This window comes from Tasmannia lanceolata, unplaced genomic scaffold, assembly GCF_043159265.1.
Source record: "Tasmannia lanceolata isolate RefF3 unplaced genomic scaffold, GAP_Taslan_0.1 ptg000003l, whole genome shotgun sequence".
Taxonomy (NCBI): Eukaryota; Viridiplantae; Streptophyta; class Magnoliopsida; order Canellales; family Winteraceae; genus Tasmannia; species Tasmannia lanceolata.
This window is the reverse complement of record NW_027518680.1, coordinates 18,135,638-18,154,549: the sequence shown is the minus strand read 5'-3', so window position 1 is coordinate 18,154,549 and position 18,912 is coordinate 18,135,638. Positions and strand designations below refer to the sequence as shown.

Below are 18,912 nucleotides of genomic sequence, written 5' to 3'. Positions count from 1 at the left end.
ATGGCTTCAACTTCCCAATTCTACTTGGTTACCTTCTTCGTTCTAGGAATATGGGCTTCTCAAGCCATCTCCCGCACCCTCGCTCAGCCACCCATGTCTGAGAAGCATGAGCAATGGATGACGTGTTACGGGCGTGTGTACAAGGATGCAACGGAGAAGGAGCAACGTTTTAAGATATTTAAGGACAATGTCGAATTCATAAAATCCTTCAACAATGTTGGGGATAAACCCTAGAAGCTAAGTGTGAACGAATATGAGGACCAAAGTAATGAAGAGTTCAGGGCCTCTCGTAATGGATTTAGGCCCTCCCTAACAAGAGCACTTGAAACAATGTCCACATTCACGTTTGAGAACGTCAGTACGGTGCCATCTAGTATGGACTGGAGAAAGAAAGGTGCTGTAACACCCATTAAGGACCAAGGGCAATATGGTAAGCTTTGTTATATTCTAGGTTATCAACTTAAGTTTCATGGTTTTTGCCTATCAATTTGTTATGAAAATATAAAAACACATGATTTTGTTATCTAGTGTGAAACAACCAATTACTCCAAAAGCTTAAGCTGTTGGAGAAGGTGTTATTTAATCTTTTTATACTTTAACACTCCCCCTCACGTGTGGCTAGTCTCTTTAGGGTTGGCCTACGCATGGCACATGTGGGCCCCTCTTTTGGGTTGGTCATTACATGCGGATATTTGATACCAAGGAGTTTTGAACACAGGACCTTCGCTCTGATACCATTTGAAACAACCAATTGCTCCAAAAAGCTTAAGCTGTCGGAGAAGATGTTATTTCATCTTTTATACTTTTAACATCTAGTAATACTTACCTATAATGAAATGTGGAACATAGGGTGTTGTTGGGCATTCTCAGCAGTTACGGCTATGGAAGGAATTTCCCAACTCAAGACGGGTAAGTTGATTTCTCTATCTGAACAGGGAGGTAGTCGACTGTGATACTAAAGGTGAGGATCAAGCTTGTGAGGGTGGTCTCATGGATGATGCCTTCAAATTCATTCAACACAACCAAGGCCTTACAACCGAAACCAACTATCCTTATGAGGGAGTTGATGGGACTTGCAACACCAATTCTACTCAAGTGGTATCTTTACAACCGAACCAACCCATTTCTGTCGCTATTGATGCTAGTGGTTATGCCTTCCAATTCTACTCAAGTGGTGTCTTTACAGGCGATTGTGGTACCAATCTCGACCATGGTGTTACTGTTATGGGTCCCACAGGGGCTAGAATAAATTAGTTTAGATTTATTGGTTGGTAGAATTTGCTTTGTAGTCATTTGTGATTGTGGGACCTGATCCCGCAAGAAGGGCGCAAACCGCCTCTATTTCTCTTGGTCTCTCGTACCCACGCGAATAGCGTGTGCCTTTTATTATTGATATAAATCATCTTTTTCGTGAACTTGGGATCACAAAAGCAATCCGAATTTCACGCAAAAGAGAATGACCAGAGTCGCCACCTAGGTAAGAGACCTAGGACCCATAAGTGACATTGCAATGATCTGCGATCCCAGAAGTCTAGATTCGTTACCTGAATACGAGAATGGAAGATATGGGAAATTATCACCACATGCACCATTCTTGCCCGATAATCCGGTCTTCAATTCCAAAGGTTAACTCTCTTGAATTTCTTTTAAAAGGCTCATTTAAACTCTTTTGATGTGATCTATGTGACATGCACCCTAAAATCTAATCTTGATGTGATTCCTAGATGCGTCTTTTGATTCTCTTAAATATGTTTGATTCGATCTATGTGAAAGTTCTCCTAGAACTAATTTTGGAAAAAATCCTAAGTAATTTGATCAATTTGATTTAGGGTTTGAAAAATGAAAAAGAAATAAACAGAATAAAATCCTAAAAACCATACTGGAGTGTGCAGGGTCGACTCGTGCATGGAATGCCATCCAAACATCCAAGCTGCCTATGTACCCAAGCCTCACTGGGATCAGAGTCGACGTAGTTCGGTGGCCTAAACTAAGCTACATGCCTAAGACATCTAGGACACCGTCTAGACTTGATAGACTGTTTCAACAGTTTTAGAGAAATTATTTAATTCAAGTTGGGTAGGTTTTATTATCCTAGGACTCCATCTAAGATGTTATATGGTCCTATCTAAGTGCAAAAACATCCCCTAGACTAATGCAAGTGGGCCCTACATCCTAGGTTAACTAGGCATGTCCTATAGGAAAAAAAAGGTTAACTAGTGAAATCTAATCTAAGGCTCAGTTGCTACCAATAGCAACCGGCCGTCAAGAGGCTGGATTCCCAACTCTAGGACACCCTAAGACCTAGAACACAACGTGACATAAGTGTTCCTAAATGGACTCTAAGGGTTTCTACAAGGTGGGACCGCAATCCAACAGTTCCAAAATCAACTTGAACTTGGGTTTGTCCAACCCAAATTTATTATTAAGTTAATGATTTTTCTATTTTTTTAAGGGTTCCTCACACCTAAAATTCAGGGAGAATCTAAGGCTCTAAAGGCTGACAAGTCTCATACTTGGGTTGCATTCATGGAAGGGAATTGTTCTTTCCATCCTCATACAATTTGGCACATAAGTTAGAATATACTACTGCCTGGCATATTCTCAGGATTTTCATGGACAACGACCTCGAAGCCAACAACATATTACAATTTAAATGCTTAAACTGTTAAGGATTGATCGCAATTAGGATACGATTATAAATACAATCTTTGCATCTAGAATAGCAAGTTTACAAAGGAGATTAATGATTCCTAAGGTTTCTGTTTCACCCACCTAAGAATTACATGTTTTCTGAAAAATTATGATATTCTGGAAATTTTCATGGTATTTAGCATTAAATTCAATTTTTAATGATTTTCTCAAAATTTAGGCCAGATTAGCACTTTGGGAAGGAAGTTATTTGCTTTTAAGGTTTCTGTTTAAGTGGCTTAAGGATTACATACATACTGAAAATTTAAGATATTCTGAAATTTTTTACCATTTTTGTACTTAAATTCAATTTTTAATGATTTAATCAATAATATTAAAAGCCTACTGTAAAATTTTCATCAAATTTTACTATGAGTTGCTACCAATTTAAAATCTAACAAAATCTGGATGTTTTGAAAGACAAATCAAAAACAAAGAATTACTGTAATCCTAAAATCATGAAAAATTCACAGATGATAAAAAATGAATGATATTATTTTTCTTCCAAATTTCAACTTTTGACGATAAGTATATTTTTAAAAACTCAATTTTCAATGAAAAATCAATGATTTCCTAGAAACTTTAAACTCAAAACACCATAAAAATTTGAAATTTAAATCAAAACTTTTTAAAAATTAATTAAAATTTTTCTACATCATCCTAGCAACATAAGTAACTGATTTGAAAAGAAATTTTTAAAAAAATCTCAGTTTTACATAGAAAACCCTAATCGCACGTATAACGATGCTTCGAATAGAAAACCATGAAAAAAGTGATTTTTCAAAAAATAATTCATAAAAACCTCCAAATATATTTAAGATATTGATCTGAAAAGTTTCGTCGCTTTTCGAATTCGTTTGGTATTTTTAATAATTTACTCAATTTTAAAATAATTTTTAAAGGTATTAAATTAAATAAAAAAATCCCAAAAATTTTTGAGTGAGCTAGAAATAATAAAAACTACTGGAATCAAAATTTCAGCCAATTCCAATTTGTTTTGCTATATATTTGATTTTTCTCTTCGAAAAATTCTCTTTTTCTAGGCAATTGCTCGAACAGCTAAATCGGCGTCAAAACGAATCCAACTTAGCTGGAAATATAGGATACTAGAATTTTTTAATTATGCTTTAATCTCAGAAAAAATCGGGTTTGAAGAAAACCATTGATTCAAACCACTTGCTTTGAAAATCGAGTTTAAACCCATATCGAAAGAGATTTGAAAGAAAATTGATCTTAAATCAAGAAAAACTAATTTTCCAGCAATAATTTGAATTTAAAAAGAATATGATTCATATTAGATCATATCAAAAATTCAATTATAAACACATCCATATGTATCATAAAACCAAAGAAAACTAAAAATCTAATCTAGCACGCTTTTCTAGTTCCTAGTTTATGTGAAAGACGAATACTAACCGTTGATCGCTTTCCTTGTCTCTAGGGTGTGTATATCCAGGATATTCGCTTTCACACCCTTATAAACGCTGAAAAAATCCTGAAGAATAATCCAATAATCTCCAATATATTGAATTTAGAAGAAAGATGGAAGAAATAATATAGAACTTTGAAGAAGATGATCTCCACACCCCAATCAAGATGTGACGTTTTTCCAAGAAGGAGGCCATTTTGGACGTTTTTGCAAGCTCCCCATCTAGGGTTTGGTGTGTTGTTTACATAGAAAATCAAGAGTTTGAATTGAATAAGAAGTTTCCTTTGTGAGGACTCCATATTTAGTAAGTTTCCAATATTTTCCTCTTTCTTTCTTTCCTTTACTTTATAAGATAGAGATGTTTTCTAATTAGGATTCCTTACTAAGCAAGAATTTCATTCTAATTATACGGAAGAGATCTTTTAAGATTATTTTAGAAGCTTTTACATATGGGAAACACACCCTTTTATGAAATATTTTCGTCCAAAAAGGACTGCCCAACGTTGGAGCTCATTTTTTACCTATTTAGATGCAGAATTAGGAAATGTTGTAAACTACAAAGTTGTAGTTCTTTCAAATACCTTTCCAACGCATATTTACTCTTTCAATTGGGCCAATCGGTTGAAGAGTTACAAAAAATTTAATGGGCTGGAATTCCCATCCAAATGGCACTGCTTGATTTTAAAGCTCATTTTTTACTTGTTTCGTGGAAGAATCACGAGAAGTTGCAAACTAGAAACTTATGACGCTTCTAGAGACATTTTCAACAAGTACAACTATAAATTTTTCGGACAAGTGGTTAAAAGGTTATGGCCGTTTTAGTAACCTGGTCATATTAGCCATTTTCTCTTTCTCATCTTTTTTGAAATCCAACCAATTTCAAAGAATAATTCGAAATTTATAATGGTCGGCCCACACCATGTGATGCACATGGTGGGTCCTACACACATGGCCTTACCTCATTCACCCCTTGGAAAAACTATTTTTGCCCAAATGACCTCGTTTGATCAACACATATTAAAAAGTGACCAAAATACCTTCAAACCGAATTGCCCTTGAAGGAAAAAGTTAAAAATGGAAAGTCTTCATGGTCAAACTTCTAAAATAGAAAGTTTTTAAGTTGGCTCCTTTTAGTGGATGATATCAAACATGATCACTTGGAATCCCCTGAAAATGCCCAAAATGCCCTCGTCTCACAAAATTTCTAAATCAATTGAAACCCCTGAGAAGTTCTAAATTTAGAAAGTTTTTTTTTTTTAATTCATGGAATCACTCAAGATTTCTCAGACACAACTTGGGAGTCACATGGGACACACTGGAAATGACCAAAATACCCCTGTAGTGCAAAAACTGATGAAAAATAGGGAAAACCCTAAGAAATTCAAAAAATAGCAGGTTTTCCTACTTGATCAGAAACTTGAATTTTCATCTTCCGGAGGCCAATGGAACCCCCTAGAGACTTTTAGGATTGCGAATCAACTTCAAACTCCTTAAAAATGCAAAAAATACCTAATCTAATGCGGATGACAGACTCAAGACTCGATGAAACTTCTGAATCTCTTGCTTTTCAAAGCATAGCAAAATGGGGGTGTCTACAGCGATGTGTAGGAGTCTTAAAGATAAGGATTATGATTAGGATTTCCTACAAATAACTTGTACATAGCCTTTCTTGAGGAATGAAGAAATTTATCCCCAAATTGTGTTTTTGCCCAGAAGGGAGGAACGACCCTTCCCTCGAAGCGGGTCAAGAGGCCGATCTTCCCTCTGAGAAGATCAATCCGTTGCGAACTGATCTAGGTTCGTAACAAGTGGTATCAGAGCAGTCGACCTTGCGTCAGGGCTGCGCCTTCGGAGTTTGGGAAGCCATACGTGGAGATCTTGAGAAGATCAAAGCACTCGTTTTTGAAATGATGAAAGGACATCGACGGTTTGTGGAAGGCTTGAACAAAATCGGGACAACGATCGAAAAGGCATGCATGACGAAACAGAAAAGATGACTAAAGAAGAAGACATAAAAAATTCAGCTAGAAGAAAAGGCAAAAAAGCCTCGACGCCTTTCATCTCACACTATCAAACGCCATCGAAAAGATCTTCACTCTCCGCCATCTGTGCTTCAATGTTCCAATCATTCCAAAAAGACAAAAAAGACTCAACGAATGAGCTTTGATGAACAATACGGTGAGAACCGTTTAAAGATGGAGCTGCCGCGACCATTGGCGATGACATGTGAAATGATGACAAATCGCAAGACAAAGAGAAGAAGTGAGACAGAAAAAGACTTTTGAAAAATGCGCAAGATTTGATTTTTTACCAATTGATTCGCGCTTATTCTTCAACCTTGGGGACAAGGTTGATTCCAAGAGGGGAGGAATGTTACGTGCCTCTATGGGTCCCACTTGGGCTAGAATAAATTTGGGTCCCACTTGGGCTAGAATAAATTAGTTTAGATTTATTGGTTGGCAGGATTTGCTTTGCAGGTTTGTGATGTGTAGGAGTCTTAAAGATAAGGATTATCTAGATTATGGATTTTCTACAAATAACTTATACGTAGCCTTTCTTGAGGAATGAAGAAATTTATCTCCAAATTGTGTTTTTGCAAAGAAAGGAGGAACGACCCTTCCCTCGAAGCGGGTTAAGAGGCCGATCTTCCCTCTGAGAAGATCAATCCGTTGCGAACCGATCTAGGTTCGTAATAGTGGGTTATGGAACTAGTGACGATGGGACCAAATATTGGATAGTGAAGAATTCATCGGGCAATGGATGGGGTGAAGAAGGAAGGATACATAAGGATGCAAAGGGACATTGACGCTAAGGAAGGTCTTTGTGGTATTGCCATGGATGCCTCTTACCCAACTGCGTAATATATGATACTTCTTTCCTTTGTTAATTTAAATACCCGAAATTACCCCTTTAAAAAAAATTAGTCCCCTTCTATTAAAGAGGGGCGTTTTTGTCAGTGACAGTTAGAGTTAGATTAGGGCTTCTTCAAGAAAGCCTATAAATACACATCTTAGGAGAATTTTACAACCATTAAGAAACCCTATACCGTTTTCTGCAGCCCTAAAAGAAAATTTTCGTATGGGAAGAGAAGAGAACACCTAAACCCTTTTGAATCCACTGTTCAGAATATGAATGTGTGAAGAGAAGAGAACACCTAAACCCTTTTGAATCCATGTTCAGAATATGAATGTGTGAAGAGAAGAGAACACTTAACCCTTTTAGAATATGAATGTGTGACATTTAGAATAGTTAAGTGATCCATGTTCATCTCCTAAAGCCTTTTGAATCCTATCATAATATGAAAAACTGAACTCCGATAATCGACTTGTGATGCACGTTTGAATCCCTCATATCTTATCAGATTTTGACTATGTGGACTTTTATATTTGATCTATGCCTTCGGCTAAAACCCTCTGAATTATATTGTATTATGACCATTTAAGTTTTATCCCTTGTTCCGTGTTTAGAGAGAGATCTATCTCGTATGTATTAAATCTAGCTTAAAATTTTATTCGATAAACAGTGAGAGATCTTTATTGTTGCTATGGATCATTGAACCATTCACATTTTGGATTCTACCTTCAGTAATGTAATGAACATAGAAAGGAAAATAAAAATTTTATTTGAAACCTATAAGTGTGTTGTTAAATTGTACGTTTGAAAGTCAAAATTAACTAAATTAGTGAGTGGAGCAAACTCAGTAAATATCGTGTGAATCCTAGCCTAGAATTACATATTCTCCCTAGGATACCTTGTGTCGGCCTGATGATAGAGGCCCCTTCTAAGAGGTTGTCCAGTGTGTGAAGTGAATAAGAAAAATCAAGTATAGAATTATACTGCCTTGTGTGTTACAACTCAGCTTATTGTTCAGAATAAGAAGCTAACTTAATGAGTAAATTTCGAGGACGAAATTTTTGTAAGGGGGTAGAATGTAAATACCTGAAATTACCCCTTTGGAAAAAAAATTAGTCCCCTTCTATTAAAGAGGGGCTTTTTTGTCAGTCAGAGTTAGATTAGGGCTTCTTTAAGAAAGCCTATAAATACACATCTTAGGAGAATTTTGCAGTCAGAAAGTAAAGGTTTTAATTTCATTTAAGATGTGTTTGAGGACTAATCTTTGATTCCTTAGGGTTCGCTTCATTACGGAACCCTAACGGACCTAAGATCGGATCGTTTGGATTTTAAAATTTTTTGTCTTTAAGGACTTAACCTAAAAGTTTAGATTAAATTATGATAAATAATTTTTATCTTTGAAGCGTGAAATTGGATTAGATGGATTCCTCTCATTGATACAAATCCAATAGATCTGACTACGCGCGAATCGGAGGTCAAACGAGAAAGTTATATGGCCTTTTGAAGTTTTCGGGACGAATCTGGAATTTTTGCAAAAATAAAACCCAATCCGCGACCTTAGGACTTCCGAAGCATAGTTTAGGACTTCCGAAGGGGTACCAGTAGAATTGCTTCTCTGGCTTGTATCTTCGGAAGGCTTTCGGACGTCCTAAGGTACACCAGTCGGACGTCCGAACGTTGAAATTTTGTGAAACTTCGAAAAATCATAACTTTTTCGTTTCTCTTCCGTTTTTTATGCTCTTCTACTCTACGGACATGCTGGAAATGCGTTCTTTCTGTTAAAAATAGTTTTAAAAAGTTTTGGAGACTCTATAATGATGATAATTCTAAAATACTAAAAAGAACCCTAGGATAGTTTACTGATTCTTTTTCGATTGGGCTCCAAAAGGTGTCTTGTGTCCGTGGAAGGATATATATGCCTCATAAGACTGATATTAATGATGGAACTCATAGGGAATACGCATACTATTGATTGTAGGTAACCAAAGTGTACTGTGAAAAGGATTTCGAACTTCAACCGAAGTACGTAATTTATTACTACTCTAGTGTTGCAATTTACCATTCAATATCACATTTTTTTATCATAGTTTCCTAACATCTTTTGAACATGTGAACCTTTGCATAGAATTTCAGATCTTTACTTGGGTCTTGCATGCTTAACTCCTTTCTTTGAATGAACTCTATTGAATCTTGTTATTTGATACACATGCTAGAGGCATTACTTTGGACTTATGGAACCCCTTTCAGTTTTCCTAACTATATGAACCTTCGGAATATTGTACACTCTCTACTTTATGAAACCATTATGAAACTCATGTGAGACAGTCACTTCGAACTTTGAACACCTTTTGGACTATGTGAACTTTGGACACCTTTTGAGAGGCTTAGGTATATGTGAACTTTTGCGCCCGCACCAATGGGGATAGTACTTTGGCTTTTGGGTTCCGTCAGTGGGTGCTATACGCTGATCCTGTCGACAGGTATGTGAACCTAGGAACTAGTTCCAACACCGTGGGCGGTCGGTGTAAGCAATAACTCGCTTTGTGGATCCGTGGGCAGTCGGGGTGAAAATAACTTTCTTTTTGGACTAAGCCGATGATCTCGAGGTGGTATCGTACCCATATTGACTCCCATCAGTGACCTTCAGGACTTGTGACTCCCTTCGTTGTGACAATTTGAGCCATCACTTTATGGATTTTATTTTTTAGTTATTGTACTTGTGAATACATATGCCTTGTGTAGCTTGTACCTACTTTATTCATTATTGGCCTTTGATCCTTTGAACGTTGTGACTCTTTTGTTGTGACACTTTGACCTATGTCTTTATGAACCTTACTCCTCAACATTGAACTTGTGTTAACTATCTCACTTGTGGCTTATATCCTTCTATTCTATTACGAACCTCTCTTTTCTAGCATGCCTGGTCCCACTTTTGTAGTGCGTTATTATGTACTGAGCTTTTCAGCTGACTGTGGTTATATTAACATTTTCAGATTGTGATCATCGTGAGGTGAACGAGGAAGAAGAAGCTTAGTTTCGGAACCTTAGGAGCTTGGGGATTTTATTTAGCTTATTTGCTTTTGTTTCAGACAGTGAGTATTGGTAAACAAATGTGTAAGACTATGTCTATGTTTATTTATTTTGATTCATGGGAGAGTTGAGATTTGATTTGGCTATGTTGGGTCTACATTATTTGAGAATTTGATATTTTTGTTATGGAATGCCAGGTTTATTTCTGTTATTGCGTTGTAGCCTTGTATGCTTGTGGGATATCTTGCAGGTGTACGGCAATGCCACGTCCTACGCCCAGGGTGGGGTTTGGGGCATGACAGTTTATATCCCTTCTACTTTTATTATATCATTTCTCTGTGACCACCGATGTTATATATTTTATGTGAAAATTGCTCAGCATGAAGGCCTTCCCTCTTATAGCCATAGTTACTTTTGTCATGTAATTCTATATCGTTGTTTATCTTCATCCAGTCTAAATCATCCTTGTGGGAAAAGTGTCCAACAACTTGCAAGAATTCAAGCAAAAAGAATTTCAGTTGGACCTTGTAGATTTGTAGTTTTATCTAAATGGACTATATCTCTGTCTAAAATTTTCTCCTAAGTATATCCCATGCCCCCCTACGATTGCAATATGGAAAGAGTGCACATTCAAAGCATTCTCTATCTAAATATTCCCATTTGATTGAGTGTATATGGAGGATGATTGTAGTAAAAGATAATAACAAAAATACGAGTGTCACACCTCCAACCCGGCAGCATAGTCTAGGGACATGGCAACGACCGCATGAACATAATATTTTTTCCTCGGGTTTGTGGTTCACTAAAGAGGAATTGTGGTCGATACCTATTATATTTTAGAAGCCTTAGATTCTACTGCTCAAATATCTGCCCCTTGAAATTGGAGACCGATTACAGGGGAATGCATGTTGACTTGAGGCTATACATTTTGATAAAATTGAGGAAGCCGATTCCACGACCACCTTGTAGATGAACAAGCTTGGCCTATAAGGCCAAAAAAGGGATCAAATGTCACTTTAAGGGCGACAGGAGCGAGTGTGCAGGGACTGTTGACTTTTAATTTTTTTAAAGTTCTTTATAATTCAAAATTTACAAGAGGGGATTCTATTTTGTCTTTTTGTGGTTTCCCCTTTAGGACTTACTTTAGGCTTTTGGAAGTCTCTCCCAAAATTTGAACTTCCCTCCAAAAGGGCTAAGGTCTTGTGAAAACCTTTAGTCCAAGATGGGAAGTTTATGAGGAAAAGAGTGTCCATATATATACTTCCACTCTCATTGTCTTGTGAATGAGAAGAGAAAAAAGAGAGACCCTCGCGCATGAGCCGTCGGGTGGCTCGATGGGCTAGACCATACTACACACGCGCGCCTCCCGGCCCAGCACGGCTCGGCCGGCCGCGCGTGTGGGCCCGAAGCTCTTCTTTTACTTTTTCTTTTTTCCTCTCATATTTTTCTTAAAATAATGATTTTGTTACCGTTTGCAAACGTCTCCATGTGCTTAGTGGGCCGTTTAGGAAACATTAATTACGCAATAAGTATTGCAACGTTTCGATTTCCAACAGATTCTTTCCTTTCTATAAAAATCGGATTTAGAGAGAGGAAAATCTATCCCAAGCGGAAAGTCTTCCTCTTCTCGTTCTTCTCCCTTTCTGCTTTCTGCAACTGTTGTTTTTCCCCAAAGCTTTCTGATCAAGGCATTTTTGGCACTAATAAGCGAGTTCTAAGGCATCCGGGTTGTGTGAGTGCACACCCCTGGAGCGAGAGTTGTTGTATCTTGGAGGCATACGTCGAGACGCCCATCTGCACCGTTGATTCTTCATAGTGGGGCAAGATTTGCCTTAAGGACAGCGAAGATCCTTCGTGCCTCAACTCGATAAGTCATTTCTTCTTTTGTTTTGTCTGCAGATTAATTATTGCTGGTTTCTACCATCTGTTCATCTTCTGTGGAGCTATATTTGTATATTTCGTATCCAAAAAATTACAGATTACAATACTATTTTCTAACAGGGACGTCCAGTGGAGGTTACTGATATTTGACCTCGAGCAGAAAATGTTTCCATCTCCTGGGATTGGATGGCCTGAAATCCAATCCCATGGTACGGGCACGGAACCATTTTGGTCGTCGACCCCTAGAATTGAGTTTCCAATCTTTGTCTCCAAAGAGGCTGGCACACTTGCGCATCATACACACGTACACGCACACCCCTACACACGGTGCACTAACTACACTGGACGGAGAGAGAGAGAGAGAGAGAGAGAGAGAGAGAGAGAGAGAGAGAGAGAGAGTAGAGGCTGTGAAATGGCTGTGGTGGGCTTCACAACAGGTAAAATGGTTAAAAGGGGGTGAATGGGTAAAAGATAGAGGGCAAATTTATCAGCACCCTATAAGAAATATAGGTTGTGATTAGGAGAATAAGGGCATCTTTGGATGCCAACAAAAGTGGCCCTTAGTTGTTATAATATTCCATTTCCTTTTTTTTTCCTTTTCCTTTTCTTATTTCTTTTTTTCTTGTAATAAGATTAGGAGAGTAAGTGCTTCTTGGGATGCCCCCAAAAGTGGTTTTTCTCTTGTAATAAGATTGATTTGATTTAATCTTATTTACAAATGAGACATTGAGGTCTCTTTGGAAGTCATTAGCTATATCATATTTAAAACTATTATAAATATCATTTGCAATTAATCATATTTAAATCCAAAAACATTTTCCTGTAAGATTAAATGTAAATAAATCTTAAAGGCTTCCAAATAACTGTGCTGGGTAGAGTTATATAATGTGTCGTCCTTCTACAGATAAGAGGGTTAGAAACTTAGAATCGTCCTTTGAAGATGGTTTTTGGGGCTCAACCTGTTTACATTGGGTTGATCCAAATGAATGGTTTGGAACTTCGAACAAGGTTGGTCTCCCTATCATTTTTTTAAATGAAAAATGTACCTTTTAACTGAAATTGTCAGAAAAGGGGGCTATTTTCTAAATTACCAAAGAAGGGAGGAGGGAGAAAACTTAGCCCATTTCCGAACGAGAATGCCCTTTATAGCCTTAATGTATTTTTTTACTTTTTCATCTTTCATCTTTTTACCTCATCTTCTCCAACTCCATTTTCACTGTAGCTTGCCTTGTCTTCTCCGTTTCCCATCGGCAACGGCGGCAACAACAGCAACGAGAACCACCCCCTGGAGCGATCGAAGTTGAGGTTAGTCCCTTCTCATTTTATATTTTCTCCAATTTATTCGTTTTTCCATATGGGTTTAGGGTTCTTTTGGGTTTATGGTGAAATTTGAGACCCTCCATCTCCATGTTCACCTCCTTCTTCTGGTTCTCAACAAACATATTTTTTTGTGTCGTTTTTTTTATTTCCTCTGGCTCGGAACCACTATTTCTGGTTCAGAACCACCATTGAGCTCTCGGAACCACTATTGACACACTTGGAACCATTATAAACACCCTCTGAACCACTATTTAGAGGGTTGCAATAGTGGTTCCAAGGGTGTAATAGTGGTTTTGAAACTCAATAGTAGTCTAGAAAGCCACTAATAGTGGTTCTGAAAGTCAATAGTTGTTCAGAAAGCCTCAATAGTGGTTCAACAGTTGTTCCAAATGTCTAATAGTGGTTCCAAATGTGTAATAAATGTCTAATAGTGGTTCAAAATGCCTAAATAGTGTTTCCATGGGTGTAATAGTGGTTGCAAGGGTGTAATAGATGTTTCAACTGTGGTTCCAAGGGTGTAATAGAGGTTCTTAACCTCTCAACAATGGTTCCAAGGGTCTAAGAGTTGGTTCCCAGTGTCTAATAGTGGTTCCTTTGGTATAATAGTAGTTCAAATGGCCTCAACCATGGTTCTGACATTGTAATTAGAGGTTCAAACCTCTCAAGAGTGGTTCCTAATGTCTAATAGTGGTTTAGAGGGCCTGAATTGTGGTTCCAAGGGTGTAATAGTGGTTCCAAGTGTCTAATAGTTGTTAAGAGGGCCTCAATAGTTATTCCAAGGGTCCAATAGTGGTTCATAGGTTTCAATAGTGGTTGAAACACTGTAATTATGTCTAACAGTGGTTCCTAGGATATAGTAGTAGTTCAAAGGGCCTCAATAATGGTTCAAACATTGTAAATAGTGGTTGAGAGGGTAACGGTAGTTCCAAGGGTGTAATAGTGGTTCAAAGGGCCTCAACAATGGTTCACACATTGTAAATAGTGGTTGAGAGGGTTTAATGGTGGTCCAAGGGAGTAATTGTGGTTCAGAGGGTCTGTTAATGGTTTAGAGGGTCTCAATAGTGGTTCAAACATTGGATTCATTGGATTGGATTCATTGGGTTGGATTCCATCTAGATAGGTCTAATTTGGATTCATTGGCTTGGATTCCATCTAAATAGGTTATAATTTGGATTGATTGGATTGGATTCCATGTAAATAGGTCTAATTTGTATTCTCTGGATTGGATTCCACCTAAATAGGTCTAATTTGTTTTCATTTGATCTGATTCCATCTAAATAGGTCTAATTTGGATTTATTGGGTTGGATTCAATCTAAATAGGTGTAATTTGGTTTCATTGGGTTGGATTCCATCTAAATAGGTTCTAATTTGTTTTCACTGGATTGGATTCAATCTAAATAGGTGTAATTTATTTTCATTGGGTTTGATTCCATCTAAATAGCGAGAAGAGGAGATAGTTGAAATTTAGTGTCTTAGTTACTTTCAAATTGAATTCATATTCTGATAATTTGATTTCACATCTTTTAACATACTTTTTTTTTTGTAGAGAAAGGCAGAAACTTATCAGTACGGACCGTGATCTTTCACCATCTAGTGATCATGGTGAGTAACTTGGATCCTAATGCATTAGTTTTCATTCATTTTAAGTCTTTGGTAAATTTTTCTGTTTTTATAATAATTCCTTTTTGTGCAGCCAAGTTACGTTATATCTAGATTTTGTCCTTCCAAGTTTCACAACTGCATCCAGTCCTTGAATCTTAAGAAGGCCCATGAGAAATGGATACAAAGAAGCTCATTTCGTCATTTGCTTAACCTAGAAGGTGTCAAATTGCACAAGGCAATTTTGACCACTTTGTTACATTCCTAGCAACGTAAAAGCAATTCATTCTTAATAGGTGGGAAGGTACCCTTTCAAGTGAGGGATGTAGCACTAATCTTAGATAGAGTATATGGGAGAGTAAATACTAAGTAGAAGAGATGTTCTGATTGTAAACGAAAGGAGAGTATATGGAGTAGTCAGTGTGGTGATGGTGTTGGTGGTGGTGATTTGAAGATATATAAATAATGTAAATGAAAGGCGATCTCTAAAGTTAGTTAATGTAAATGTGTGGCACCTATTTGTGGGATCTATTTTTGGCATATATTTCTCCCTTTCATCTTTGTCTGTTTCATTCTTTGTCCCTTGCCATTGATGTCAAATTAAGTGAGACACATCAATGTGAATTTTTTTTTGGGAACAGATCGACCTACAAGTCGACCTCTTTCCGTCTTAGCTCATCAGGTTGTAATTACATTGAACAGGTCGACCTACAAGTCAACCTCCTTACTTCTTAGCTCATCAGATTGTAATGGCACTGAACATGTCGACCTACAAGTCGACCTCTTTACGTTTTAGCTCATCAAGTTGTAATTACAGTGAAAGGATAAGAAAGGAAGCCCTTCGCTCTACCATATTTACAAACCCTGCAAGGATAAGATAGGAATGAGTGAACTACTATTTTAACAATAAGAACCACTATTTAGTTACTCTGATCTACTATTTAGTTACTTTGAACCTCTATTTCAACACTAATAAGCACAATTTAGTTACTTAGAACCACTATTTAACAATCCCAAGCACTGTTTTAACACTAAGAACCATTGTTTTAACCCTAAGTACTATTGTTTTAACACTAAGAACCACTATTTAGCACTCCAAACCACTATTTAAACATTTAGAACCACTATTTAACACTCGAAACCACTGTTTTAACACTAAAGAACCCCTATTTACCACTCCTAACCTCTATTTAAACACCAAGAACCACTATTTAACACTCAAAACCAATGTTAACACTAAGAACCACTATTTAGTTAATTAGATCCTATATGTAGCACTCAAAACCACTATTTTAGCGCTAAGAACCAATATTAGTTAATTAGAACCACTATTTAACATTCCCAACCACTGTTTTGACACTACAGAACCATTATTTAAAACTAAGAACTATTATTTAACAGTCCAAACCACTGTTTTAACTGTAAAGAACCCCTATTTAGCAGTCCAAACCACTATCTATACACCAAGAACCACTACTTAGTACTAAAAAACACTAAGAATCACTATTTAAACACTAAGAACCACTACTTAGCACTAAAAAACACTAAGAACCACTATTTAAATACTAAGAACCACTACTTAGCACTCAAAAACACCAAGAACCACTATTTAACACTCCCAAGCATTGTTTTAACCCTAAATAACCATTATTTAACACTAAGAACCACTATTTAACACTCCCAACTACTGTTTTAACAATAAAGAACCATTATTTAACACAAAGAACCATTGTTTTACACTCCAAACCACTATTTGAACACTAAGAACCACTTTTTAGCACTCAAAACCACTATTTTAACACTAAGAACCACTATTTAGTTAATTAGAACCACTATTTAACACTCTCAAGCACTGTTTTAATACTAAAGAACCACTATTTAACATAAAGAGCCATTGTTTTAACACTAAAGAACGACTATTTAGCACTCCAAACCACTGATAGTTAGACCCACTATTTAGCACTCCCAACAACTGCTTTAACATTAGGGAACCACCATTTAGCACTCCGAACCACTATTTAGCACTTCAAACATCTATGTTCAAAGAACAAAGTTAAGAGGGAGAGAATACCCTAAATTTGATGCCAAATGGAACCAAAACCCCTCCCTACGTGGAATAAAGCATGCAAATGAGAAGATGTTGAAGAAGGCAAAAAGTACAAATGGGTTTGATGCCAAATGCAAGAAGACACTAAAATGGGTTTTTCATGGGACTTTGAGAAGATGAGCAATACAAGGTTTTTAAATATGGCTTTAAGAAGAGATTGAAGAAGGTAGTACAAATGGGTTTGATGCCGAATGAAAGAACACTAAAATGGATTTTTCATGCCAGTGTGAGAAGAGGATACAAGGTTTTTGCCTTTGAGAAGAGGTTGAAGAAGGTAAAAAGTAAGCAATCATGACAACAAGTTAAAAATGTGACTTTTGGCAAACATTCATAAGGGATGATTGGATGAGGAAACTTCAAGAGGGAAGGGGGGGGTATTCTCGTCCGGAAATGGGCTAAGTTTTCCCCCTCCTTCCTTCTTCTGTAATTTAGAAAACAGCCCCCTTTTCTGACAATTTCAGGCAAAAAGAACATTTTTATGATCATTTTCCCTTTTTTAAAAAAATCTCCTAGTTATACAGACACTAACTTTAACAAAATCTCCTTAAAAGGACCTTTATGTAAAAAAAGTAATATGCGAGAACATGTAAGATATTTATTACAAGGGATTTGCTAGAGACCATCGCAGAAGGCATTTTGCGGCTGGGCTATTGCATGTGAGAGCAGCCACCTCGGATGAATTAAATGAATAAGACAAAATGTGAGCCTATGTGACTGCTCTCACATGCAACAGCCTAGCTGCGAAATGCCTTCTGCGATGGTCTCACTAGCAAATCCCAGTAAAAAAACATATATTTTTTGTAGAATAGTGTCACCGCATAGCGAACTATGCACAGTTTTCTAATGTCTATAAGAGGGATTTGCTAGCGTCCCACTTTAAATTTATAAGTGGGATTTGCTAGCGTCCATCGCAAAAGGCATTTCGCAGAGAATGTTTGTTGCATGTGAGAGCAGCCACAGAGGCCCACTTTCCAACAGATTTTGTCTTTATTCGTGAGGTTGCTGTTCTCACATGCATCACGCTACACGAAATGTCTTTTGCGATGGATGCTAGCAAATCCTTTGTAAGTTATGTAATAGTTCATTTCAAATAAAAACTACGTAATAATTAAAAAAAATTACACTTTTATGGCTTTAAAAAGCTTGGGAAAACCCAAGTTTTCCCATTTTATAAAATATAAATTTCCAATGGTGTTAAATATTCTAGAGTTGCTCATGGTAACACTTGTTTTCTAGTCATATAGTCAAGTGGAAAATACGTGCTTTCTTCGAGGAATTTCAAAATACGTGTTTTTTAGTTGGGAAGGATTCACGCGACCTCCGCGTGACTTGAAGAGTAACGCGTTAGTGGCGCGTGACTTTTCAGAGGAATTTCAAAATAACCCATTAGTCACAAATCTGCGTACTTTAGCGTGACGGGACCTTAGAGTTCACGTTACAAGTGTAAACAAGCAAGAAAATGTCACGCTTGAACAGGTGTTACTTCAAAAAGTATGCGTCAATAGTGTGAGTCGATTCCCCACCCAACTTTATACTGTGCAGAGCAGCCATCTCTCTCTCTCTCTCTCATTCTCATTGTTGTGGGCATTTCACTCCCACCAAAGAAATGGGTTGTATGCACATATGATTGTTTTTGTAGCTTTTATAGAAATGGGTTTTAATGAGTTGTTAAAACATCATTTTGATGGGTCTTCTACAATTTTAATTGAAGTTAAGACCCTCATAATTTGGTTGTTATAAGTTTGTCATAATATTTGATTTACTCTATAAATGTGGTAGGGCACATCCACAAAGGTATTGTGTGTCCCACCTTGGAATGATCCGGCTATCCATTTGATAAGTCTTGCTTTGGATCTCTTGTGGCCTCCATAGGAGATCCAAAGCAACCCTATCAAGTGGGCAGTTTAGATTGCCGGCAAAGTTGGCTTGATTTTGGGGCTATAGGAGATCCAAACCAAGCCCTATCAAGTGGACGGCTCAGATCAATCTAAAAAATAACTTATT

General features: G+C 37.1%; 1 pseudogene; it reads left to right on the top strand.

The window, feature by feature from the left end:
• LOC143861712 (senescence-specific cysteine protease SAG39-like) lies at positions 1 to 6,978 on the top strand (annotated as a pseudogene).
• The last annotated feature ends 11,934 nt before the right edge of the window (positions 6,979 to 18,912 follow it).